Here is a 25,570-nt window from a genome sequence, read left to right as displayed (position 1 = left end):
CTACTGGAGAGAGTCCAGCAGAGGTCTACGAGGATGGTGAGGGGACAGGAACATCTTCCCTACGAGGAGAGGCTGAGGGAGCTGGGCTTGTTCAGCCTGGAGAAGAGAAGGCTGAGAAGGGACCTAATAAATGCTTATAAATATCTGAAGGGTGGGTGTCAGGAGGACGGGGCCAAGCTCTTTTCAGTGGTGCCCTGTGACAGGACAAGGGGCAATAGGCACAAACTGAGGCACAGGAAGTTCCGTCTGAACATGAGGAAGAACTTCTTCCCTCTGAGGGTGACGGAGCCCTGGAACAGGCTGCCCAGGGAGGTTGTGGAGTCTCCTTCTCCGGAGATATTCAAAACCCACCTGGACGAGGTCCTGTGCAGCCTGCTCTGGGTGACCCTGCTTCGGCAGGAGGGTTGGACGAGATGACCCACAGAGGTCCCTTCCAACCCCGACCATTCTGTGTGATTCTGTGAAACTAAGAAAAGAGAAGAAATAAATCCAGCGCATGTGATATAAGCCAAAAAATTTAAAAACCACAGGGATTAGGGAAACAACAGAAAAACTTTTTAAAATAGGGACCGTGAATTACAATCAAGAAGTTGAAAGAAAATTTAAACAGCGATGGCGCTAAGACGACCAGAAAAAAATTAACAAATAAACACAGCAGATAGGATAAAAGTAGACAGAACTTTTAAGAAGCAAAAGCAATTAGGGAGATAAAGAAAAAAGATTTTTAAATAGCAACAGCAAACTTAATACCGATTTTAAAACAAAGGGGGTACACGACCGACAATTAAAAATAGGGATTAGCAGCTTCATACAAGTAGGCATACAAAGAAAATTTTCAAAGCAAAGTGGTTCACGGACAGACAGAAAAAAAAAATTTAAAAATAGAGACAGTAAACTGGATAAAAGTTGACTAAGTAAGAAAATTTAAAAAGAAAAGAGATGAAGAACAGAGAGGCAAAAAAATTAAAAATAGGCTCAGCAAAGTAAATAGATGAAACAAAATTTTAAAAGCGATAAAGTCGAAGACAGGCAGGAATGAATAAAACACACAGGCGGGGAACTGGTTAAAAGTAGACATAGGGAGAAAATTTAGAAAGCAATGGAGTACTGGCGGTACAGGTAAGAAGTTAAACATCGGGAGACGGAGCCTGACTGACGGCCCCAAGGTAGGGACGTTGGAAGAGCAACGCAGTGCAGAGCAGAGGGGGGCAAACAGGCACAGGGCACTGGGTAGAAAGAGACCTAGAACTGCAGTTTTCCCAAGAAAGGGGGAAGAAGGCTGTGTGGGAAGAATGAAATAGTAACGGGTGGGGAGCCAGAAAGGGAGAGACATAGAAAGGAAATGTAGAAAACGACAAGATACAGGGTGGTGTCGGCAGAAGAGCAAAAACTTCAGGGAGCCGGAGAGCCCAAAAAGGAGATGGAGACAAGGACAGGCACAGATCTGGAGAAGCGTGGCAGGGATGGGCCCAGACACACGACTCACCACAGCTCCTGGCACTGGCAGGAGACTTTCACTGCCGAGGTTTTTCTCTGTGCCTCTGCCACGTTCCTCCTCTGCCGACTGCCGGACCCTCACCTGCCCAGGAGCAGGTGGTGAGTGCCTCGATGCTTCTCTCCCACAAAGCTTCCCGGATGCATGGCAGCTCACGCATGCAGCCGACAGAGGCACTGAGCTCCCAGAGCTGCGTGCTGGTGGTGCACTCTGTCAGGGATGGCTGGGAGCGATCCTTCCTCGCTGCGGGGACCGGCTGTTTCTTGCTGGAAGCAGCTGCCTGCTGAATCCCCTTCATCTCGCTCCTCAGCCAGCTCCTGCAGGCAGGCATGCCAGGGAAGCCCCCTCCCCACACTGAGCCCCTTGGCACTGCAGGGATGGGGCAGCCCTAGTAGGTGCAGCCTGTGAGGCTGGAGGCGGAGGACCGGGTCAGCCCTGCAGCCTTTTTAACACCTTGGCCCAACCCCATCCTCTACTCACGTGTCCCACCTGGGCAGCTCCAGCCCACAGCTGGAGCCCATCTGAAACAGGGGCAGTTGCCCCACCCCAGCAGCACATCGCCCTCTCCCCCGGACCCCACTGCAGCCACTTGCTGTGCAAGAAATAGAAGGAAAATTTTGAAAAATTGGGACAGCGAACTAGAACGAGATGTAGAAAGAACATCTAAAAAGTGAGTGCGCTCAATAAAGACAAGAAAATAACTGAAAATAAAGACTTTGAAGGGATAAAAGTAGGCATATGAAGAACATTTTAAAAGCGATAGGTATTAGGGAAGTAAAGAAAGAAATTGTGAAATACAGATAGCGAACAAAAACAGATGTAGAAAGAAAATTTAAAAAGCAAGGGCACTAAGGAAAGACAAAAAATAATTGAAAAATAAAGGTAGACAAATAAAGACTGCAAGCAGGATAAAAGGTAAACAGAAAATTTTAAAAGCAATGGGGAGTAAGGAAATAACGAAAAAACTTAAAAACAGAGACCGCAAACTAAAATGGAGACCTAGAAAGAAAATTTAAACGTCTATGGCACTGAGGAAAGACAAGAAATAGCTTTTAAAAAAAAAAGCAAAGGGAATAAAAGCAGGTCTATAAAGAGAATTTTAAAACAAAAGGAGATAAGGGAAATAAACAGAAAAAATAAAACATAGGGACAGCAAACAGACCTAAGAAATGTAATAGGCAAGGGCACAAATGAAAGACAAGAAATAACTAAAATAGACATCAAAGGGAAAAAATTTAAGCACACAGAAACAACATTCTGAAAGCGAGTGTGCTTAAGAAAATTAAGGGAAAAAATAAAATAGGGATAGCAAACAGATGTAGAAAAAAAAAATTTAAAAGCAGCAGAACTACAGAAAGACAAATATTTAAAAGAAATAAGAGTAAAATAAAAAAAACAGTGAACTGGGTAGATGTATAAAATATAAAAAGGAATGAGGATTAGGGAAATACAGGGAAAAAACAAATAGGCACAGCAAACTAAAAGATGGAGAAAGAAAACTTAAAAAGCAAAGGCACTAAGACAAGAAATAATTAAAACACAAGGACAGTGAAATAAAGACAACAAATGGGATAAAAGTAGACAAAATTTTAAATTAAATGGGGATTAAGGAAATAAGCAAAAATTAAAATAGTGATGAGGAATTACATCAACACATAGAAAATCTAAAAAGCTATGCCATTAAGGAAAAATGAGACTCATTTAAAAATAAAGACAGTGAATGAGATAAAAGTGGAAAATTTTAAAAACAAAGAAGATTAGAGAAATAAAGGGAAAAACTAAAAAATAAGGACAGCCAACTAAAAGGGATGGAGAAAGAAAATTTCAAAAGTGATGGCACTAAGGAAACAAGAAATACTTTAAAAAATAACAGCAAATTAAAGAACGAACTGGGATAAAAGTGTAAAATTTACAAAGGAAAGGAGGATTAGGAAAACAAAGAGGAAAAAATAAAGAAATGGCAGCAAACAAAAAAGGAAACATAAAAAGGAAATTTTAAAAGCGATGGCACTAAGGTATAAGAAGACAAAATAATGAAAAAAATAAAGTGAGCAAATGATATAAAAGTGGAAATTTTTAAAAGCCAAGGAATTAAGAGAGGAAAGAACTACAAAACAGCAACAGCAAACAAAAATGCAGTATTGTGGTTTAGCCCCAGCAGGCAACAAAGAACCACGTGGTTGCTCTCTCACCCTCCTCCCACCCCCAACGGGATGGGGAGAAGAATCAGAAGGAAAAGGCAAAAACTTGTGGGTGGGGATAAACACAGTTTAACAGGACAGCAAAGGGCAAAGAAAATACCAAGAATAATACTGATTTAAAACAAATATATATATATATACACACACACACACACGCACACATACAGTGTAATTTTCTCACAGCCCAGTGCTCAGCTTGCTCCCAAGTAGCAAATCTCCCTGCTCCAGCCAGTTCCCCAATTTAAATACCAAACATAATGTCACACGGTATCAGGTATCACATTTGACTGGCTAGTTTGAGTCAGCCAAAATGGCTTCTTGTGAAAATTAACTCTATTCCAGCTGAACCCAGTCACACAGACAGACAATAAATTTTAAGAAGCGACAGCAGTAATGGAAAAAGCAAAAATTATTAAAAAATAAAGACAGTAAACAGGATAAAAGTAGGCATAGAAAGAGTAATTAAAAAGCAAGGGCACTAAAGAAAAACAGGAAGCAGTTAAAAAAGACAGCGAAGGGAATGAAAGTAGACAAAGAAAGAGCATTTACAATCGATAGCCATTAGGGAATTAAAGGAAAAAACTAAACTAGAGACAGTATACTAAAACAGAGATCTAGAGAGAAAAATTAAAAAGCAAAGGCACTAAAGAAAGACAAGAAATAATGAAAAAAAAAAAGGAAAGGGAATAAGCGAGGCAGACAAAAAACATATAAAGAGGATTAGGTATTAGTGAAATTGGATTATCATTGTGGCGGTGTTACGCTGGCCGCAGGATCACAGAGGCCTTGGCATCATCATCGCAGAATCACAGTGTTGGGGGTTGGAAGGGACCTCTGTGGGTCATCTCGTCCAACCCCCCTGCCGAAGCAGGGTCACCCAGCACAGGCTGCACAGGACCTTGTCTATGCAGGTCTTCAGTATCTCCAGAGAAGCAGAAACCACAGCCTCCCTGGGCAGCCTGTTCCAGGGCTCCATCACCCTCAGAGGGAAGAAGTTCTTCCTCCTGTTCAGCTGGAACTTCCCGTGCTTCAGTTTGTGCCCGTTGCCCCTTGTCATGTCGCTAGGCACTACTCAAAAGACACTGGCCCCATCCTCCCAACACACACCTTTAAGATATTTATAAGCATTTATAAGGTCCCCTCTCGGCCTTTTCTCGACGCTAAACAAGACCAGCTCCCTCAGCCTCTCCTCGTAGGAGAGATGCTCCAGTCCCCTCATCATCCTCGTAGCCCTCTGCTGGACTCTCTCCAGTAGTTCCTCATCTTTCTTGAAGTGGGAAACCCAGAACTGGACGCAATACTCCAGATGGGGCCTCACTACAGCAGAGAAGAGGAGAAGGAGAACCTCCCTCTAGCTGCTGGCCACACTTTTCTTAATGCACCCCAGGATCCCACTGGCCTTCTTGGTAACCAGGGCACACTGCTGGCTCATGGTCAACTGGTCATCCACCAGCACACCCAGGTCCCTCTCCACAGAGCCGCTATCCAACAGGTACGCCCCGAGCCTGTACTGGTGCATGGGGTGGCACAAAAGCAGCAGTAACACGGAGGCAGCGGGCCTCACCACGATAGCGGCAGCAGCGATGTAATGGCAGAACATAACTGCAAGACAAAAAAGACTTGATTGGCACAATGGCCAGGAGGATATGCACTCGAAACTCTCCGGAGGGCTGCCAAAGCTCCTGCTGATCAGGAAAAGCTATGGAGACATTGAAACCCACACAAGAGATGAGAAAAGACAGAGAAGGAAAATACCGTGCCCAGACACTCCTGTTCTGAAAACAAACCCACTCCCTTTCCACGCCCAAAGGGGCCCGCTCCTGCACAGCCCTCTCCCCTGCGCTAACTTTACAAGCCCTCCCCCTGCAATTCACAACCGTGGTCCCCTCCCTCCAGTCCCTCAACTTAGCTTTCAGGGGGCCAGGGGTCTGACTCCATCCTCGACAAAAAGCACCTTGGCTAACTGGGATGCTCCTGCAGTCGCCTGCTTCCGTTTTGTCATCTGAAAAGCAAAACGAGGAGACGACAACACAGACGACACACAGGGCTGACAGTAAGCATCACACTGGCCAACGCCGACCTCTTCCACAACCACCTCCTCCTCAGAAGCACCGGGGTGCTCCACTCACCTGCACGTTCCAGAGTCGGACGCTGCGGCCTCCGTCGCTTCTGCAACCTGAGATACCGAGAGACACAAAATTACCCTGGCGCCCGTGAGAAGTCACCCGCCCCACGCTCCTCCTCGCTGCCACCCCAGCTCACCTCAAACAGTTGTCCAGTGCCACAGGTGGCCCGCACGGCCCCTGCAAAACCAAGAGACACACCCCTCACTCAGTCGCTGCACAATAATTTGCTCTCGCACGCTGACCCGGCACACAACCGCCTCACCTTCTCAGACCTCTTGTCAGCACGCCGCTTCGCCCCTCTGAGGCTACGTGCGCCACCTGCAATAAAAACAAAGCAAACGGCACATGCTGAGATACCGCCCGAAACCAAAGCCTGCCCGCATCCGTTCCGATCTCCTGCTCCTTTACCTTGGCCGCTCACCCACCCTGGCCCTGCCGTTTACAGGTTCCCCCGTTGCCCCGGGCAGAGCAGCTCCAAGCCAAAACACGCACAGGCACACACCGACGCTACGCGCAAGACCACAAACAACGGGCTTCAAAGAAGAGAGAAGACTCTCCTCCGCAAGAAGGAGGACTCCCCGACGGGTGACACCGTCGGACAAGAAGACCTACAGGGCCGCGACGGCCCAGAGCACGGAGCCTCCACGGAAGCCCCGGAAAAACAGAGTCAGACAGCACGGTCCCTGGCACGAAGATACGGTCAAAAGAGACGGCGCATGTGCAAGAAGCCCGGCTTCAAGACCTAAGAACATCAGGATGCAGGGAAGAGCTCCCACTCTCCACGAAAATGGACCGCTAGAGACAAGAGCTGCCGACACAGCCTGGAACGACGCCGCAAAAGAGAACCGACCGGAAACTTCCACGCCACGAGACCGATCCACGCTTTACGCTTGTAAGGCAAGAAGAGAAGCACCCACTTGGCACTATGCCGACGAGCAGGGGCATTCGAGACTCCGGGGCGGTGCCCGATGTGCACAAAGAGCCGTGAGGATGTTGAGATACAGGTACGGTCTAAGACACAGAAGACAGATGACAAAAACGACACAGCACCACAGACACAGCCTGGAGCGGTCCTGCCCAACTGGGCCGAAGAGAAACCCCTTCCTTCTCTTTCCACGCCCAAAGGGGCCCGCTCCTGCACAGCCCTCTCCCCTGCGCTAACTTTACAAGCCCTCCCCCTGCAATTCACAACCGTGGTCCCCTCCCTCCAGTCCCTCAACTTAGCTTTCAGGGGGCCAGGGGTCTGACTCCATCCTCGACAAAAAGCACCTTGGCTAACTGGGATGCTCCTGCAGTCGCCTGCTTCCGTTTTGTCATCTGAAAAGCAAAACGAGGAGACGACAACACAGACGACACACAGGGCTGACAGTAAGCATCACACTGGCCAACGCCGACCTCTTCCACAACCACCTCCTCCTCAGAAGCACCGGGGTGCTCCACTCACCTGCACGTTCCAGAGTCGGACGCTGCGGCCTCCGTCGCTTCTGCAACCTGAGATACCGAGAGACACAAAATTACCCTGGCGCCCGTGAGAAGTCACCCGCCCCACGCTCCTCCTCGCTGCCACCCCACCTCACCTCAAACAGTTGTCCAGTGCCACAGGTGGCCCGCACGGCCCCTGCAAAACCAAGAGACACACCCCTCACTCAGTCGCTGCACAATAATTTGCTCTCGCACGCTGACCCGGCACACAACCGCCTCACCTTCTCAGACCTCTTGTCAGCACGCCGCTTCGCCCCTCTGAGGCTACGTGCGCCACCTGCAATAAAAACAAAGCAAACGGCACATGCTGAGATACCGCCCGAAACCAAAGCCTGCCCGCATCCGTTCCGATCTCCTGCTCCTTTACCTTGGCCGCTCACCCACCCTGGCCCTGCCGTTTACAGGTTCCCCCGTTGCCCCGGGCAGAGCAGCTCCAAGCCAAAACACGCACAGGCACACACCGACGCTACGCGCAAGACCACAAACAACGGGCTTCAAAGAAGAGAGAAGACTCTCCTCCGCAAGAAGGAGGACTCCCCGACGGGTGACACTGTCGGACAAGACGACCTACAGGGCCGCGACGGCCCAGAGCACGGAGCCTCCACGGAAGCCCCGGAAAAACAGAGTCAGACAGCACGGTCCCTGGCACGAAGATACGGTCAAAAGAGACGGCGCATGTGCAAGAAGCCCGGCTTCAAGACCTAAGAACATCAGGATGCAGGGAAGAGCTCCCACTCTCCACGAAAATGGACCGCTAGAGACAAGAGCTGCCGACACAGCCTGGAACGACGCCGCAAAAGAGAACCGACCGGAAACTTCCACGCCACGAGACCGATCCACGCTTTACGCTCGTAAGGCAAGAAGAGAAGCACCCACTTGGCACTATGCCGACGAGCAGGGGCATTCGAGACTCCGGGGCGGTGCCCGATGTGCACAAAGAGCCGTGAGGATGTTGAGATACAGGTACGGTCTAAGACACAGAAGACAGATGACAAAAACGACACAGCACCACAGACACAGCCTGGAGCGGTCCTGCCCAACTGGGCCGAAGAGAAACCCCTTCCTTCTCTTTCCACGCCCAAAGGGGCCCGCTCCTGCACAGCCCTCTCCCCTGCGCTAACTTTACAAGCCCTCCCCCTGCAATTCACAACCGTGGTCCCCTCCCTCCAGTCCCTCAACTTAGCTTTCAGGGGGCCAGGGGTCTGACTCCATCCTCGACAAAAAGCACCTTGGCTAACTGGGATGCTCCTGCAGTCGCCTGCTTCCGTTTTGTCATCTGAAAAGCAAAACGAGGAGACGACAACACAGACGACACACAGGGCTGACAGTAAGCATCACACTGGCCAACGCCGACCTCTTCCACAACCACCTCCTCCTCAGAAGCACCGGGGTGCTCCACTCACCTGCACGTTCCAGAGTCGGACGCTGCGGCCTCCGTCGCTTCTGCAACCTGAGATACCGAGAGACACAAAATTACCCTGGCGCCCGTGAGAAGTCACCCGCCCCACGCTCCTCCTCGCTGCCACCCCAGCTCACCTCAAACAGTTGTCCAGTGCCACAGGTGGCCCGCACGGCCCCTGCAAAACCAAGAGACACACCCCTCACTCAGTCGCTGCACAATAATTTGCTCTCGCACGCTGACCCGGCACACAACCGCCTCACCTTCTCAGACCTCTTGTCAGCACGCCGCTTCGCCCCTCTGAGGCTACGTGCGCCACCTGCAATAAAAACAAAGCAAACGGCACATGCTGAGATACCGCCCGAAACCAAAGCCTGCCCGCATCCGTTCCGATCTCCTGCTCCTTTACCTTGGCCGCTCACCCACCCTGGCCCTGCCGTTTACAGGTTCCCCCGTTGCCCCGGGCAGAGCAGCTCCAAGCCAAAACACGCACAGGCACACACCGACGCTACGCGCAAGACCACAAACAACGGGCTTCAAAGAAGAGAGAAGACTCTCCTCCGCAAGAAGGAGGACTCCCCGACGGGTGACACTGTCGGACAAGACGACCTACAGGGCCGCGACGGCCCAGAGCACGGAGCCTCCACGGAAGCCCCGGAAAAACAGAGTCAGACAGCACGGTCCCTGGCACGAAGATACGGTCAAAAGAGACGGCGCATGTGCAAGAAGCCCGGCTTCAAGACCTAAGAACATCAGGATGCAGGGAAGAGCTCCCACTCCTCACGAAAATGGACCGCTAGAGACAAGAGCTGCCGACACAGCCTGGAACGACGCCGCAAAAGAGAACCGACCGGAAACTTCCACGCCACGAGACCGATCCACGCTTTACGCTTGTAAGGCAAGAAGAGAAGCACCCACTTGGCACTATGCCGACGAGCAGGGGCATTCGAGACTCCGGGGCGGTGCCCGATGTGCACAAAGAGCCGTGAGGATGTTGAGATACAGGTACGGTCTAAGACACAGAAGACAGATGACAAAAACGACACAGCACCACAGACACAGCCTGGAGCGGTCCTGCCCAACTGGGCCGAAGAGAAACCCCTTCCTTCTCTTTCCACGCCCAAAGGGGCCCGCTCCTGCACAGCCCTCTCCCCTGCGCTAACTTTACAAGCCCTCCCCCTGCAATTCACAACCGTGGTCCCCTCCCTCCAGTCCCTCAACTTAGCTTTCAGGGGGCCAGGGGTCTGACTCCATCCTCGACAAAAAGCACCTTGGCTAACTGGGATGCTCCTGCAGTCGCCTGCTTCCGTTTTGTCATCTGAAAAGCAAAACGAGGAGACGACAACACAGACGACACACAGGGCTGACAGTAAGCATCACACTGGCCAACGCCGACCTCTTCCACAACCACCTCCTCCTCAGAAGCACCGGGGTGCTCCACTCACCTGCACGTTCCAGAGTCGGACGCTGCGGCCTCCGTCGCTTCTGCAACCTGAGATACCGAGAGACACAAAATTACCCTGGCGCCCGTGAGAAGTCACCCGCCCCACGCTCCTCCTCGCTGCCACCCCAGCTCACCTCAAACAGTTGTCCAGTGCCACAGGTGGCCCGCACGGCCCCTGCAAAACCAAGAGACACACCCCTCACTCAGTCGCTGCACAATAATTTGCTCTCGCACGCTGACCCGGCACACAACCGCCTCGCCTTCTCAGACCTCTTGTCAGCACGCCGCTTCGCCCCTCTGAGGCTACGTGCGCCACCTGCAATAAAAACAAAGCAAACGGCACATGCTGAGATACCGCCCGAAACCAAAGCCTGCCCGCATCCGTTCCGATCTCCTGCTCCTTTACCTTGGCCGCTCACCCACCCTGGCCCTGCCGTTTACAGGTTCCCCCGTTGCCCCGGGCAGAGCAGCTCCAAGCCAAAACACGCACAGGCACACACCGACGCTACGCGCAAGACCACAAACAACGGGCTTCAAAGAAGAGAGAAGACTCTCCTCCGCAAGAAGGAGGACTCCCCGACGGGTGACACTGTCGGACAAGACGACCTACAGGGCCGCGACGGCCCAGAGCACGGAGCCTCCACGGAAGCCCCGGAAAAACAGAGTCAGACAGCACGGTCCCTGGCACGAAGATACGGTCAAAAGAGACGGCGCATGTGCAAGAAGCCCGGCTTCAAGACCTAAGAACATCAGGATGCAGGGAAGAGCTCCCACTCTCCACGAAAATGGACCGCTAGAGACAAGAGCTGCCGACACAGCCTGGAACGACGCCGCAAAAGAGAACCGACCGGAAACTTCCACGCCACGAGACCGATCCACGCTTTACGCTTGTAAGGCAAGAAGAGAAGCACCCACTTGGCACTATGCCGACGAGCAGGGGCATTCGAGACTCCGGGGCGGTGCCCGATGTGCACAAAGAGCCGTGAGGATGTTGAGATACAGGTACGGTCTAAGACACAGAAGACAGATGACAAAAACGACACAGCACCACAGACACAGCCTGGAGCGGTCCTGCCCAACTGGGCCGAAGAGAAACCCCTTCCTTCTCTTTCCACGCCCAAAGGGGCCCGCTCCTGCACAGCCCTCTCCCCTGCGCTAACTTTACAAGCCCTCCCCCTGCAATTCACAACCGTGGTCCCCTCCCTCCAGTCCCTCAACTTAGCTTTCAGGGGGCCAGGGGTCTGACTCCATCCTCGACAAAAAGCACCTTGGCTAACTGGGATGCTCCTGCAGTCAGTCGCCTGCTTCCGTTTTGTCATCTGAAAAGCAAAACGAGGAGACGACAACACAGACGACACACAGGGCTGACAGTAAGCATCACACTGGCCAACGCCGACCTCTTCCACAACCACCTCCTCCTCAGAAGCACCGGGGTGCTCCACTCACCTGCACGTTCCAGAGTCGGACGCTGCGGCCTCCGTCGCTTCTGCAACCTGAGATACCGAGAGACACAAAATTACCCTGGCGCCCGTGAGAAGTCACCCGCCCCACGCTCCTCCTCGCTGCCACCCCACCTCACCTCAAACAGTTGTCCAGTGCCACAGGTGGCCCGCACGGCCCCTGCAAAACCAAGAGACACACCCCTCACTCAGTCGCTGCACAATAATTTGCTCTCGCACGCTGACCCGGCACACAACCGCCTCACCTTCTCAGACCTCTTGTCAGCACGCCGCTTCGCCCCTCTGAGGCTACGTGCGCCACCTGCAATAAAAACAAAGCAAACGGCACATGCTGAGATACCGCCCGAAACCAAAGCCTGCCCGCATCCGTTCCGATCTCCTGCTCCTTTACCTTGGCCGCTCACCCACCCTGGCCCTGCCGTTTACAGGTTCCCCCGTTGCCCCGGGCAGAGCAGCTCCAAGCCAAAACACGCACAGGCACACACCGACGCTACGCGCAAGACCACAAACAACGGGCTTCAAAGAAGAGAGAAGACTCTCCTCCGCAAGAAGGAGGACTCCCCGACGGGTGACACCGTCGGACAAGACGACCTACAGGGCCGCGACGGCCCAGAGCACGGAGCCTCCACGGAAGCCCCGGAAAAACAGAGTCAGACAGCACGGTCCCTGGCACGAAGATACGGTCAAAAGAGACGGCGCATGTGCAAGAAGCCCGGCTTCAAGACCTAAGAACATCAGGATGCAGGGAAGAGCTCCCACTCTCCACGAAAATGGACCGCTAGAGACAAGAGCTGCCGACACAGCCTGGAACGACGCCGCAAAAGAGAACCGACCGGAAACTTCCACGCCACGAGACCGATCCACGCTTTACGCTTGTAAGGCAAGAAGAGAAGCACCCACTTGGCACTATGCCGACGAGCAGGGGCATTCGAGACTCCGGGGCGGTGCCCGATGTGCACAAAGAGCCGTGAGGATGTTGAGATACAGGTACGGTCTAAGACACAGAAGACAGATGACAAAAACGACACAGCACCACAGACACAGCCTGGAGCGGTCCTGCCCAACTGGGCCGAAGAGAAACCCCTTCCTTCTCTTTCCACGCCCAAAGGGGCCCGCTCCTGCACAGCCCTCTCCCCTGCGCTAACTTTACAAGCCCTCCCCCTGCAATTCACAACCGTGGTCCCCTCCCTCCAGTCCCTCAACTTAGCTTTCAGGGGGCCAGGGGTCTGACTCCATCCTCGACAAAAAGCACCTTGGCTAACTGGGATGCTCCTGCAGTCGCCTGCTTCCGTTTTGTCATCTGAAAAGCAAAACGAGGAGACGACAACACAGACGACACACAGGGCTGACAGTAAGCATCACACTGGCCAACGCCGACCTCTTCCACAACCACCTCCTCCTCAGAAGCACCGGGGTGCTCCACTCACCTGCACGTTCCAGAGTCGGACGCTGCGGCCTCCGTCGCTTCTGCAACCTGAGATACCGAGAGACACAAAATTACCCTGGCGCCCGTGAGAAGTCACCCGCCCCACGCTCCTCCTCGCTGCCACCCCACCTCACCTCAAACAGTTGTCCAGTGCCACAGGTGGCCCGCACGGCCCCTGCAAAACCAAGAGACACACCCCTCACTCAGTCGCTGCACAATAATTTGCTCTCGCACGCTGACCCGGCACACAAGCGCCTCACCTTCTCAGACCTCTTGTCAGCACGCCGCTTCGCCCCTCTGAGGCTACGTGCGCCACCTGCAATAAAAACAAAGCAAACGGCACATGCTGAGATACCGCCCGAAACCAAAGCCTGCCCGCATCCGTTCCGATCTCCTGCTCCTTTACCTTGGCCGCTCACCCACCCTGGCCCTGCCGTTTACAGGTTCCCCCGTTGCCCCGGGCAGAGCAGCTCCAAGCCAAAACACGCACAGGCACACACCGACGCTACGCGCAAGACCACAAACAACGGGCTTCAAAGAAGAGAGAAGACTCTCCTCCGCAAGAAGGAGGACTCCCCGACGGGTGACACTGTCGGACAAGACGACCTACAGGGCCGCGACGGCCCAGAGCACGGAGCCTCCACGGAAGCCCCGGAAAAACAGAGTCAGACAGCACGGTCCCTGGCACGAAGATACGGTCAAAAGAGACGGCGCATGTGCAAGAAGCCCGGCTTCAAGACCTAAGAACATCAGGATGCAGGGAAGAGCTCCCACTCTCCACGAAAATGGACCGCTAGAGACAAGAGCTGCCGACACAGCCTGGAACGACGCCGCAAAAGAGAACCGACCGGAAACTTCCACGCCACGAGACCGATCCACGCTTTACGCTTGTAAGGCAAGAAGAGAAGCACCCACTTGGCACTATGCCGACGAGCAGGGGCATTCGAGACTCCGGGGCGGTGCCCGATGTGCACAAAGAGCCGTGAGGATGTTGAGATACAGGTACGGTCTAAGACACAGAAGACAGATGACAAAAACGACACAGCACCACAGACACAGCCTGGAGCGGTCCTGCCCAACTGGGCCGAAGAGAAACCCCTTCCTTCTCTTTCCACGCCCAAAGGGGCCCGCTCCTGCACAGCCCTCTCCCCTGCGCTAACTTTACAAGCCCTCCCCCTGCAATTCACAACCGTGGTCCCCTCCCTCCAGTCCCTCAACTTAGCTTTCAGGGGGCCAGGGGTCTGACTCCATCCTCGACAAAAAGCACCTTGGCTAACTGGGATGCTCCTGCAGTCGCCTGCTTCCGTTTTGTCATCTGAAAAGCAAAACGAGGAGACGACAACACAGACGACACACAGGGCTGACAGTAAGCATCACACTGGCCAACGCCGACCTCTTCCACAACCACCTCCTCCTCAGAAGCACCGGGGTGCTCCACTCACCTGCACGTTCCAGAGTCGGACGCTGCGGCCTCCGTCGCTTCTGCAACCTGAGATACCGAGAGACACAAAATTACCCTGGCGCCCGTGAGAAGTCACCCGCCCCACGCTCCTCCTCGCTGCCACCCCAGCTCACCTCAAACAGTTGTCCAGTGCCACAGGTGGCCCGCACGGCCCCTGCAAAACCAAGAGACACACCCCTCACTCAGTCGCTGCACAATAATTTGCTCTCGCACGCTGACCCGGCACACAACCGCCTCGCCTTCTCAGACCTCTTGTCAGCACGCCGCTTCGCCCCTCTGAGGCTACGTGCGCCACCTGCAATAAAAACAAAGCAAACGGCACATGCTGAGATACCGCCCGAAACCAAAGCCTGCCCGCATCCGTTCCGATCTCCTGCTCCTTTACCTTGGCCGCTCACCCACCCTGGCCCTGCCGTTTACAGGTTCCCCCGTTGCCCCGGGCAGAGCAGCTCCAAGCCAAAACACGCACAGGCACACACCGACGCTACGCGCAAGACCACAAACAACGGGCTTCAAAGAAGAGAGAAGACTCTCCTCCGCAAGAAGGAGGACTCCCCGACGGGTGACACCGTCGGACAAGACGACCTACAGGGCCGCGACGGCCCAGAGCACGGAGCCTCCACGGAAGCCCCGGAAAAACAGAGTCAGACAGCACGGTCCCTGGCACGAAGATACGGTCAAAAGAGACGGCGCATGTGCAAGAAGCCCGGCTTCAAGACCTAAGAACATCAGGATGCAGGGAAGAGCTCCCACTCTCCACGAAAATGGACCGCTAGAGACAAGAGCTGCCGACACAGCCTGGAACGACGCCGCAAAAGAGAACCGACCGGAAACTTCCACGCCACGAGACCGATCCACGCTTTACGCTTGTAAGGCAAGAAGAGAAGCACCCACTTGGCACTATGCCGACGAGCAGGGGCATTCGAGACTCCGGGGCGGTGCCCGATGTGCACAAAGAGCCGTGAGGATGTTGAGATACAGGTACGGTCTAAGACACAGAAGACAGATGACAAAAACGACACAGCACCACAGACACAGCCTGGAGCGGTCCTGCCCAACTGGGCCGAAGAGAAACCCCTTCCTTCTCTTTCCACGCCCAAAGGGGCCCGCTCCTGCACAGCCCTCTCCCCTGCGCTAACTTTACAAGCCCTCCCCCTGCAATTCACAACCGTGGTCCCCTCCCTCCAGTCCCTCAACTTAGCTTTCAGGGGGCCAGGGGTCTGACTCCATCCTCGACAAAAAGCACCTTGGCTAACTGGGATGCTCCTGCAGTCAGTCGCCTGCTTCCGTTTTGTCATCTGAAAAGCAAAACGAGGAGACGACAACACAGACGACACACAGGGCTGACAGTAAGCATCACACTGGCCAACGCCGACCTCTTCCACAACCACCTCCTCCTCAGAAGCACCGGGGTGCTCCACTCACCTGCACGTTCCAGAGTCGGACGCTGCGGCCTCCGTCGCTTCTGCAACCTGAGATACCGAGAGACACAAAATTACCCTGGCGCCCGTGAGAAGTCACCCGCCCCACGCTCCTCCTCGCTGCCACCCCACCTCACCTCAAACAGTTGTCCAGTGCCACAGGTGGCCCGCACGGCCCCTGCAAAACCAAGAGACACACCCCTCACTCAGTCGCTGCACAATAATTTGCTCTCGCACGCTGACCCGGCACACAACCGCCTCACCTTCTCAGACCTCTTGTCAGCACGCCGCTTCGCCCCTCTGAGGCTACGTGCGCCACCTGCAATAAAAACAAAGCAAACGGCACATGCTGAGATACCGCCCGAAACCAAAGCCTGCCCGCATCCGTTCCGATCTCCTGCTCCTTTACCTTGGCCGCTCACCCACCCTGGCCCTGCCGTTTACAGGTTCCCCCGTTGCCCCGGGCAGAGCAGCTCCAAGCCAAAACACGCACAGGCACACACCGACGCTACGCGCAAGACCACAAACAACGGGCTTCAAAGAAGAGAGAAGACTCTCCTCCGCAAGAAGGAGGACTCCCCGACGGGTGACACCGTCGGACAAGACGACCTACAGGGCCGCGACGGCCCAGAGCACGGAGCCTCCACGGAAGCCCCGGAAAAACAGAGTCAGACAGCACGGTCCCTGGCACGAAGATACGGTCAAAAGAGACGGCGCATGTGCAAGAAGCCCGGCTTCAAGACCTAAGAACATCAGGATGCAGGGAAGAGCTCCCACTCTCCACGAAAATGGACCGCTAGAGACAAGAGCTGCCGACACAGCCTGGAACGACGCCGCAAAAGAGAACCGACCGGAAACTTCCACGCCACGAGACCGATCCACGCTTTACGCTTGTAAGGCAAGAAGAGAAGCACCCACTTGGCACTATGCCGACGAGCAGGGGCATTCGAGACTCCGGGGCGGTGCCCGATGTGCACAAAGAGCCGTGAGGATGTTGAGATACAGGTACGGTCTAAGACACAGAAGACAGATGACAAAAACGACACAGCACCACAGACACAGCCTGGAGCGGTCCTGCCCAACTGGGCCGAAGAGAAACCCCTTCCTTCTCTTTCCACGCCCAAAGGGGCCCGCTCCTGCACAGCCCTCTCCCCTGCGCTAACTTTACAAGCCCTCCCCCTGCAATTCACAACCGTGGTCCCCTCCCTCCAGTCCCTCAACTTAGCTTTCAGGGGGCCAGGGGTCTGACTCCATCCTCGACAAAAAGCACCTTGGCTAACTGGGATGCTCCTGCAGTCGCCTGCTTCCGTTTTGTCATCTGAAAAGCAAAACGAGGAGACGACAACACAGACGACACACAGGGCTGACAGTAAGCATCACACTGGCCAACGCCGACCTCTTCCACAACCACCTCCTCCTCAGAAGCACCGGGGTGCTCCACTCACCTGCACGTTCCAGAGTCGGACGCTGCGGCCTCCGTCGCTTCTGCAACCTGAGATACCGAGAGACACAAAATTACCCTGGCGCCCGTGAGAAGTCACCCGCCCCACGCTCCTCCTCGCTGCCACCCCAGCTCACCTCAAACAGTTGTCCAGTGCCACAGGTGGCCCGCACGGCCCCTGCAAAACCAAGAGACACACCCCTCACTCAGTCGCTGCACAATAATTTGCTCTCGCACGCTGACCCGGCACACAACCGCCTCACCTTCTCAGACCTCTTGTCAGCACGCCGCTTCGCCCCTCTGAGGCTACGTGCGCCACCTGCAATAAAAACAAAGCAAACGGCACATGCTGAGATACCGCCCGAAACCAAAGCCTGCCCGCATCCGTTCCGATCTCCTGCTCCTTTACCTTGGCCGCTCACCCACCCTGGCCCTGCCGTTTACAGGTTCCCCCGTTGCCCCGGGCAGAGCAGCTCCAAGCCAAAACACGCACAGGCACACACCGACGCTACGCGCAAGACCACAAACAACGGGCTTCAAAGAAGAGAGAAGACTCTCCTCCGCAAGAAGGAGGACTCCCCGACGGGTGACACTGTCGGACAAGACGACCTACAGGGCCGCGACGGCCCAGAGCACGGAGCCTCCACGGAAGCCCCGGAAAAACAGAGTCAGACAGCACGGTCCCTGGCACGAAGATACGGTCAAAAGAGACGGCGCATGTGCAAGAAGCCCGGCTTCAAGACCTAAGAACATCAGGATGCAGGGAAGAGCTCCCACTCTCCACGAAAATGGACCGCTAGAGACAAGAGCTGCCGACACAGCCTGGAACGACGCCGCAAAAGAGAACCGACCGGAAACTTCCACGCCACGAGACCGATCCACGCTTTACGCTTGTAAGGCAAGAAGAGAAGCACCCACTTGGCACTATGCCGACGAGCAGGGGCATTCGAGACTCCGGGGCGGTGCCCGATGTGCACAAAGAGCCGTGAGGATGTTGAGATACAGGTACGGTCTAAGACACAGAAGACAGATGACAAAAACGACACAGCACCACAGACACAGCCTGGAGCGGTCCTGCCCAACTGGGCCGAAGAGAAACCCCTTCCTTCTCTTTCCACGCCCAAAGGGGCCCGCTCCTGCACAGCCCTCTCCCCTGCGCTAACTTTACAAGCCCTCCCCCTGCAATTCACAACCGTGGTCCCCTCCCTCCAGTCCCTCAACTTAGCTTTCAGGGGGCCAGGGGTCTGACTCCATCCTCGACAAAAAGCACCTTGGCTAACTGGGATGCTCCTGCAGTCGCCTGCTTCCGTTTTGTCATCTGAAAAGCAAAACGAGGAGACGACAACACAGACGACACACAGGGCTGACAGTAAGCATCACACTGGCCAACGCCGACCTCTTCCACAACCACCTCCTCCTCAGAAGCACCGGGGTGCTCCACTCACCTGCACGTTCCAGAGTCGGACGCTGCGGCCTCCGTCGCTTCTGCAACCTGAGATACCGAGAGACACAAAATTACCCTGGCGCCTGTGAGAAGTCACCCGCCCCACGCTCCTCCTCTCTGCCACCCCAGCTCACCTCAAACAGTTGTCCAGTGCCACAGGTGGCCCGCACGGCCCCTGCAAAACCAAGAGACACACCCCTCACTCAGTCGCTGCACAATAATTTGCTCTCGCACGCTGACCCGGCACACAACCGCCTCACCTTCTCAGACCTCTTGTCAGCACGCCGCTTCGCCCCTCTGAGGCTACGTGCGCCACCTGCAATAAAAACAAAGCAAACGGCACATGCTGAGATACCGCCCGAAACCAAAGCCTGCCCGCATCCGTTCCGATCTCCTGCTCCTTTACCTTGGCCGCTCACCCACCCTGGCCCTGCCGTTTACAGGTTCCCCCGTTGCCCCGGGCAGAGCAGCTCCAAGCCAAAACACGCACAGGCACACACCGACGCTACGCGCAAGACCACAAACAACGGGCTTCAAAGAAGAGAGAAGACTCTCCTCCGCAAGAAGGAGGACTCCCCGACGGGTGACACCGTCGGACAAGAAGACCTACAGGGCCGCGACGGCCCAGAGCACGGAGCCTCCACGGAAGCCCCGGAAAAACAGAGTCAGACAGCACGGTCCCTGGCACGAAGATACGGTCAAAAGAGACGGCGCATGTGCAAGAAGCCCGGCTTCAAGACCTAAGAACATCAGGATGCAGGGAAGAGCTCCCACTCTCCACGAAAATGGACCGCTAGAGACAAGAGCTGCCGACACAGCCTGGAACGACGCCGCAAAAGAGAACCGACCGGAAACTTCCACGCCACGAGACCGATCCACGCTTTACGCTTGTAAGGCAAGAAGAGAAGCACCCACTTGGCACTATGCCGACGAGCAGGGGCATTCGAGACTCCGGGGCGGTGCCCGATGTGCACAAAGAGCCGTGAGGATGTTGAGATACAGGTACGGTCTAAGACACAGAAGACAGATGACAAAAACGACACAGCACCACAGACACAGCCTGGAGCGGTCCTGCCCAACTGGGCCGAAGAGAAACCCCTTCCTTCTCTTTCCACGCCCAAAGGGGCCCGCTCCTGCACAGCCCTCTCCCCTGCGCTAACTTTACAAGCCCTCCCCCTGCAATTCACAACCGTGGTCCCCTCCCTCCAGTCCCTCAACTTAGCTTTCAGGGGGCCAGGGGTCTGACTCCATCCTCGACAAAAAGCACCTTGGCTAACTGGGATGCTCCTGCAGTCGCCTGCTTCCGTTTTGTCATCTGAAAAGCAAAACGAGGAGACGACAACACAGACGACACACAGGGCTGACAGTAAGCATCACACTGGCCAACGCCGACCTCTTCCACAACCACCTCCTCCTCAGAAGCACCGGGGTGCTCCACTCACCTGCACATTCCAGAGTCGGACGCTGCGGCCTCCGTCGCTTCTGCAACCTGAGATACCGAGAGACACAAAATTACCCTTGCGCCCGTGAGAAGTCACCCGCCCCACGCTCCTCCTTGCTGCCACCCCAGCTCACTTGGACATCTGGAGTAGCTAAATTAAATCTGCAGCTTCTAGTCCCAGCCCCTCCTCTTCCCTCCTCCAAATTAACTGAAGTAAAACTGTATTCTGTGCCATTAGGAGCTAGGGAAGGCATAGCACCCTTACCAGCAGAACTGCAGGAAGGAGGAGTTATAGTTCCCACCCACTCACCTTACAATTGCCCGGTCTGGCCAGTGATAAAATCCAATGGGAAGTGGCAGCTAACAATCAATTATCGCCGTTTAAATGCTAATACAGGACCATTAACCGCTGCTGTGCCTTAAGTGGCCGAGCTCATTAGCACCATTCAGGAACATGCCACCCAATTGTAGCAACTATTGATGTTAAAGACACTTTTTTCACGGGTCCCCTTCAACCCGAACATCAAACCCACTTTGCTTTCACTTGAAAAGGACAACAATATACATTCACTAGGTTGTCCCAAGGACTTCAGCACTCCCCTACCCTAGCACACCGTGCCCTAGCGAGGGAATTAGAAAAAATCCCTCTCGATAAGGAGGTCAAAATCTATCAGTATATAGACGATGTGTTAATGGGGGGGGGAAGCGAGCAGCATCAGTTCACAAAGCGCAGGCCACAGTCATTAAACACCTAGAAGGGCTAGGTCTGCAGATTTCACCAGAAAAGGTACAACTTCTTGCCCCTCGAGGTAAAATTCTTAGGGATCTGGTACAAAGGAGGAGCCGCGTGTATTCCTGATGACACTCTGACAACGTTAGACCAAATACGAATATCTCCCTCAAAACGAGAATTGCAGCAAGTGTTAGGAACCTCGGTTTTCTGGCAAAAACATAATCCCGATTTTTCCGTAATAGCTAGACCATTATATGATTTACTGCAAAAAAGGTGATTCTTGGGAGTGGACTCCTGTACATGAGGAAGCCCTAGAATTATTAGTATTTGCAGCCTCTAACTATCAAGGCTTAGGCCTTATTCACCCCACTGACCCAATCCAGACTGAATGAGGATTTGCTCAGTCGGGACTGTTAATCCACCTTTGGCAAAAGGAGCCAGAGGGACCCCCAAAGCCTATTGGATTTCATTCACGTAAGTTTAGGGATGCAGAAAAAATTATACAGTATGGGAAAAGGGACTATTTGCATTGCGGGAAGCGGAACATATCATCTGCCAACAGCCAATTATACTTAGAGGCCCCTTTAAGATAATGAAACCAATTTTGTCCAGAACCCCAACCCCTGACGGGGTGGCACAGCACGCATCTGTGCGAAAGGGGTATGCACAGATTGAACATTATTGTACCACCTTCCAGGTATCTGAGGGTATACACAAAAAACTAACTATACAAGAATTTCCCCTTAAGTACAAAAATGATCCTCCATCCCTTTATACGAGTCGCCCCTCCATTTTCTGAACAACTAGAGAAAGCTTGGTTTACTGATGCCTCAGCTAGACATGAAGGGAAAGCGTGGAAATATCGGGCAGTGGCTTTACAGAACCAAAGTGAAGAAAAAAATCACAACAGAAAGAGAAGGTAGTTGCAGTCTGGAGGGTATTTCCAACATGAAGCTCAACCCTCTTCTCCTGAAGCTCAGTCTTCTTCTCCTATCTATATCTATACTGACTCTTTTGCTGTCTTTAAGGGGTGCAGGGAATGGCTTTCTTTCTGGGAGCAAAATCAGATACCTGTATGGCAGAAGGACAAATGGGAAGATACCCTAGGAACTGCCAAACAAGGAAATTTTGCCATAGCCTGGGTAGCTTCCCATCAAAGTGCAGGCGATCTAACTAGCCAGTGGAACAACAAAGTAGATGAACTATCCCATTTAGCTCCCCTACAAAATGAACCAATAACGGAAAACTCGGAAAGATTACCTGAATGGCTGCATGTTAAACATACAGGAAGCAACGATCTCTACTGTGAGGCGCACGCTCGAGGCTGGCTCGTTACCAAGGAAAGCTGTCGCACTTGTATTTCTGCATGTAACCTGTGTCATCGTCAACTTGACAAACATCCCCGAGACCAACCTCCCTTACACATTAAAATCAGGAAGGGACTGTGGGAAACCTGGCAAGTAGATTATATTGGCCCTTGCTGAAAACCCAAGGGAAAGCAACACACGTTAGTGGGAGTTGAAGTGGTATCTGGGCTAGTGCAAGCAGAGGCATTTGCCTATGCCACAGAAAAAAAATACAGGTCAAGCTCTAAAGGGATGATTCAGCTCCTTCCCCAATCAATCCAAACACATAAGGGCTCACACTTTTCCGCCAAAATAGTCCCAGACTAGGCCACTGAGGAAAGAGTCAAGGGGGTTTTTCATACTCCCTACTATGCTCAAGCGAATGGAATATTACAGGGAACCAATGATCTACTTAAAAGGTGTAACTACTTAAGAGTATACGCGCATGCCGGGCCGCCGGGTGCTACCGCATACGCCCGGCCGCCGCACTCCACAGCGCAGCTCCGGACAGCCCCCACCACCCGGCTCCTGTACGGCACCGCAACCTCGCCACTCCTTGCTTCCGACAGGGTCCTGCTGTCCTGGCCGGCCCCCGGCAGGCAACACCGCCCTCCTGGGGCTTTCTCCTGGACCCATCGGTTACTCGCCCGCCCCCCGCCCGCTCACCTTCTCCCTCGCTGTAGCCCGGTGACGTGCAGCAACGGCTCTGCTCCTCCCTTGGCTCGCACTGGCTCCTCCACAGCCACCCAGGGTGGGGCAGCACCGGCCCCTCCACCGGCAGCCCCGCTATTAGAGGGAGGGCCTTCGCCATCACCCTCACTGCCCACACCTGGGGCTCCTCCAGCCCCGGCTCACAGCTGCAGGCCAGCAGGAACAGGGGGCCTTCGCCCCAGCCCCACAGTCCATCCCCTCCTCCCTTGGGCTCCTTCGCAGCCCCTTGCCCCATGCAAATGAAGCACAAACGCAGCTGGGAGGGCAAAAGGGACCGCAGGTGTTTATTCAGTCATGTACCAAATGAGTCCCGGGAACAGGTCTGCTCCAGGACTCAGGGCCCCCAACCCCGACACTCCCTCTGCCCCTCCGACACCTCGGCACTCCTTCCCGCAGCTGCGCCCGTTGCTCCAGCGGCGAACAGTCCGTCCGTCGGCTCCCGGAGTGACGCGCTGCTCGGTAGAGGCTGCCAAAAATGAGGAGCAGGGTGCAGGCCACTACAAGAGAGGAGAAAAGTGACAGGTGGCTGGACAGTGGCGGTGGAACGAGAAAGCACCAAGCAGGGAAAGGGACGGCGAGAGAAGGACGGGGACAGGCAGTCCCACAGAGATGGAGAAAGAAGCAGCAGGAAGAGAGGAAGAGCGGCAGCAGAAAGAAGAAGAGGGAGCAGGACACGGACCGAAAATGAAGAACGGGGAGCAGGAAGGAGATGCAAAAAAAAACCCTGCAGCATGACAGAGGAAAAAAGAATAGCGGCAGGGACCTGGACAAAGAGAGATAAGGAAATAGAATAGAATAGACATGGAGAAAGCAGTAGATCTGTGACGTGCTACGGAGCCGAGAAGGAAGGCCTCGAATCAAGGGACGAGGAGCCAGACAGAGAGCACCAAAGACAGCAAAAGTACTGACAGGCTACAGAGTAGGAGGAAAGCAAAACTAGTAACCGGGAGCTGAACAGAAAGAGGGGAAGAAGGAAAAAAATGCCACGGGCTGCAGGGCAGAAAGAGGGAGGACCTAAAAGATGGGGACAAGTCAGAGACAGATGGAGAAAGAAGGTACACAAGAGCAGAAAAAAAAAATAATCGTAGCAGTGGGGGAAAGAGAGGGAGCCGGGGAGGGCCCAGGATGCACAAGAGGGGTGACAGGGCCCCGAGGGCCCACAACTCACCGCAGCTCTCACTCTCGGTGCTGCCGGGAGACTTTGACATTTCAGATGTTTCTCTCCCCTTCTCTCTTCCCCTCTTCTTCCGCAACTCCAATCGTTTGGCTCTCCTGCACCTGAGAGAAAATGCATGTGGCTGTCTTAGAGCTCATACGAGACGTGGCTTCCTAGACAAGAAGCCTCAGGAACAGGACAGAGAAAAAGAGAGAATATGATGAGTGGGAAGCAGAACACACGGATCGAGAGAGAACTTGAATCAGAGGAGTAAACAAGGCAGGAAAGAGAGATAAAGACAGGGAAGAAGCCACAAAAAAGGGCCTTTCTGGCCTCTACTCGCACCCCTCGGCCTCCCTTTTTTTCTGGCCTCTACTCTCGCCCCCGGCCTCCCACCCCTCTGCAGCCTCCCACCCCTTTCCGGCCTCCTTTTTTTTCCTGGCCTCTACTCCCCCCTCCTCGCCCCCCCCCCCCCCCGCCTCCCACCCCTCGATAGCCTCCTAACTCCCTTTTTGCTGGCCTCTACTTAATTCAGCTTCCCACCCCTCTGCAACCTCCTACCTCTTTCCAGCCTCCACTCCGCCCCCCCAGCTTCCCACCCTTTTTCAGCCTCCCACCACCGTCCCACGCAGTGCAGGACACACTGACAGAGAGAGAAAAAGGACAGGCAACAGGAAGAAACGTACTAAGAAACAAAGAAAGGGTCAGACGAAGAAGGGGGTGGGTGGTCAGGGTTGGAACCCCAACACAAACCAGCAAGGGGATAGAGGACAGACAGAGAGGAAGACAAGAACGGGCCGGGAAGCAGGAAGAGAAGGAGAGAAAGGCAAAAAGGGAGAGCCGGCTGCACAGGCAGGTACAGCAAGAAACGACCGGACAGGCAGCAGGATCGAGAAAGAGAGACAGAAAAACTGGGGACAGGAAGCAGGACAGAGGGACGGCGAGAGGAAACAAGGGCCAGGGAGCAGGTCAGCGGTGGAAAAAGAGGCACTGGGGCAGTAGGACAGAAAGAGAAGGAAGAGAGGCCAGAACAAGGACGGGGAATAACAGCAAAGGGAAAGAGAAGGACAAGGAGCGGGACAGATTGTCAGAGAAAGACAGGGACAGGGAGCGGGACAAGGTGATACTGAGAGAGAAAAAGGGGACAAGGAGGCAGGACAAAGTGAAAGACAGGCACAAGTAAGAGACGGGGGAGCAGGACAGAGACGGAGGGGGAAAAGCCTCAGCTGGGCAGCAGGAGACAGAGGCGGAGAAGGGAAAAAACAGCACCGGGCTGAGGGACCCTGAGGGAGGAATTAAAAAACAAACACAGGGAGCAGGACAAAACGACAGAGAGAGAGAAAAGGGACAGAGCAGGACAGCGTTGGGGGGAGAAATGCGAC

At 54.2% G+C, this 25,570-nt stretch overlaps 5 long non-coding RNA genes across 5 annotated transcripts; all 5 read right to left on the bottom strand.

Moving 5' to 3' along the window:
• Nucleotides 1-9,942: 9,942 nt before the first annotated feature.
• On the bottom strand, nucleotides 9,943-10,884 carry LOC142359043 (uncharacterized). The gene is made up of 3 exons (XR_012762068.1): nucleotides 10,282-10,884; nucleotides 10,149-10,195; nucleotides 9,943-10,021 (listed from the first exon to the last, which is right to left on the bottom strand). It is a non-coding gene; the product is annotated as an uncharacterized LOC142359043 (long non-coding RNA).
• A 491-nt stretch (nucleotides 10,885-11,375) lies between these two features.
• LOC142359044 (uncharacterized) lies at nucleotides 11,376-11,911 on the bottom strand. The gene is made up of 4 exons (XR_012762069.1): nucleotides 11,853-11,911; nucleotides 11,727-11,767; nucleotides 11,594-11,640; nucleotides 11,376-11,466 (listed from the first exon to the last, which is right to left on the bottom strand). It is a non-coding gene; the product is annotated as an uncharacterized LOC142359044 (long non-coding RNA).
• Nucleotides 11,912-14,269: 2,358 nt separating this feature from the next.
• LOC142359036 (uncharacterized) lies at nucleotides 14,270-14,786 on the bottom strand. Its single transcript, XR_012762061.1, has 3 exons — nucleotides 14,609-14,786; nucleotides 14,476-14,522; nucleotides 14,270-14,348 (listed from the first exon to the last, which is right to left on the bottom strand). It is a non-coding gene; the product is annotated as an uncharacterized LOC142359036 (long non-coding RNA).
• A 916-nt stretch (nucleotides 14,787-15,702) lies between these two features.
• Nucleotides 15,703-16,238, bottom strand: LOC142359045 (uncharacterized). The gene is made up of 4 exons (XR_012762070.1): nucleotides 16,180-16,238; nucleotides 16,054-16,094; nucleotides 15,921-15,967; nucleotides 15,703-15,793 (listed from the first exon to the last, which is right to left on the bottom strand). It is a non-coding gene; the product is annotated as an uncharacterized LOC142359045 (long non-coding RNA).
• Nucleotides 16,239-23,289: 7,051 nt separating this feature from the next.
• On the bottom strand, nucleotides 23,290-24,305 carry LOC142359041 (uncharacterized). Its single transcript, XR_012762066.1, has 2 exons — nucleotides 24,201-24,305; nucleotides 23,290-23,529 (listed from the first exon to the last, which is right to left on the bottom strand). It is a non-coding gene; the product is annotated as an uncharacterized LOC142359041 (long non-coding RNA).
• Between the last annotated feature and the right edge of the window lie 1,265 nt (nucleotides 24,306-25,570).

The sequence above is a fragment of the Opisthocomus hoazin genome, unplaced genomic scaffold (assembly GCF_030867145.1).
Source record: "Opisthocomus hoazin isolate bOpiHoa1 unplaced genomic scaffold, bOpiHoa1.hap1 HAP1_SCAFFOLD_95, whole genome shotgun sequence".
Taxonomy (NCBI): domain Eukaryota; kingdom Metazoa; phylum Chordata; class Aves; order Opisthocomiformes; family Opisthocomidae; genus Opisthocomus; species Opisthocomus hoazin.
The sequence above is the reverse complement of the archived record's forward strand: the minus strand, read 5'-3'. Positions and strand labels throughout refer to the sequence as shown.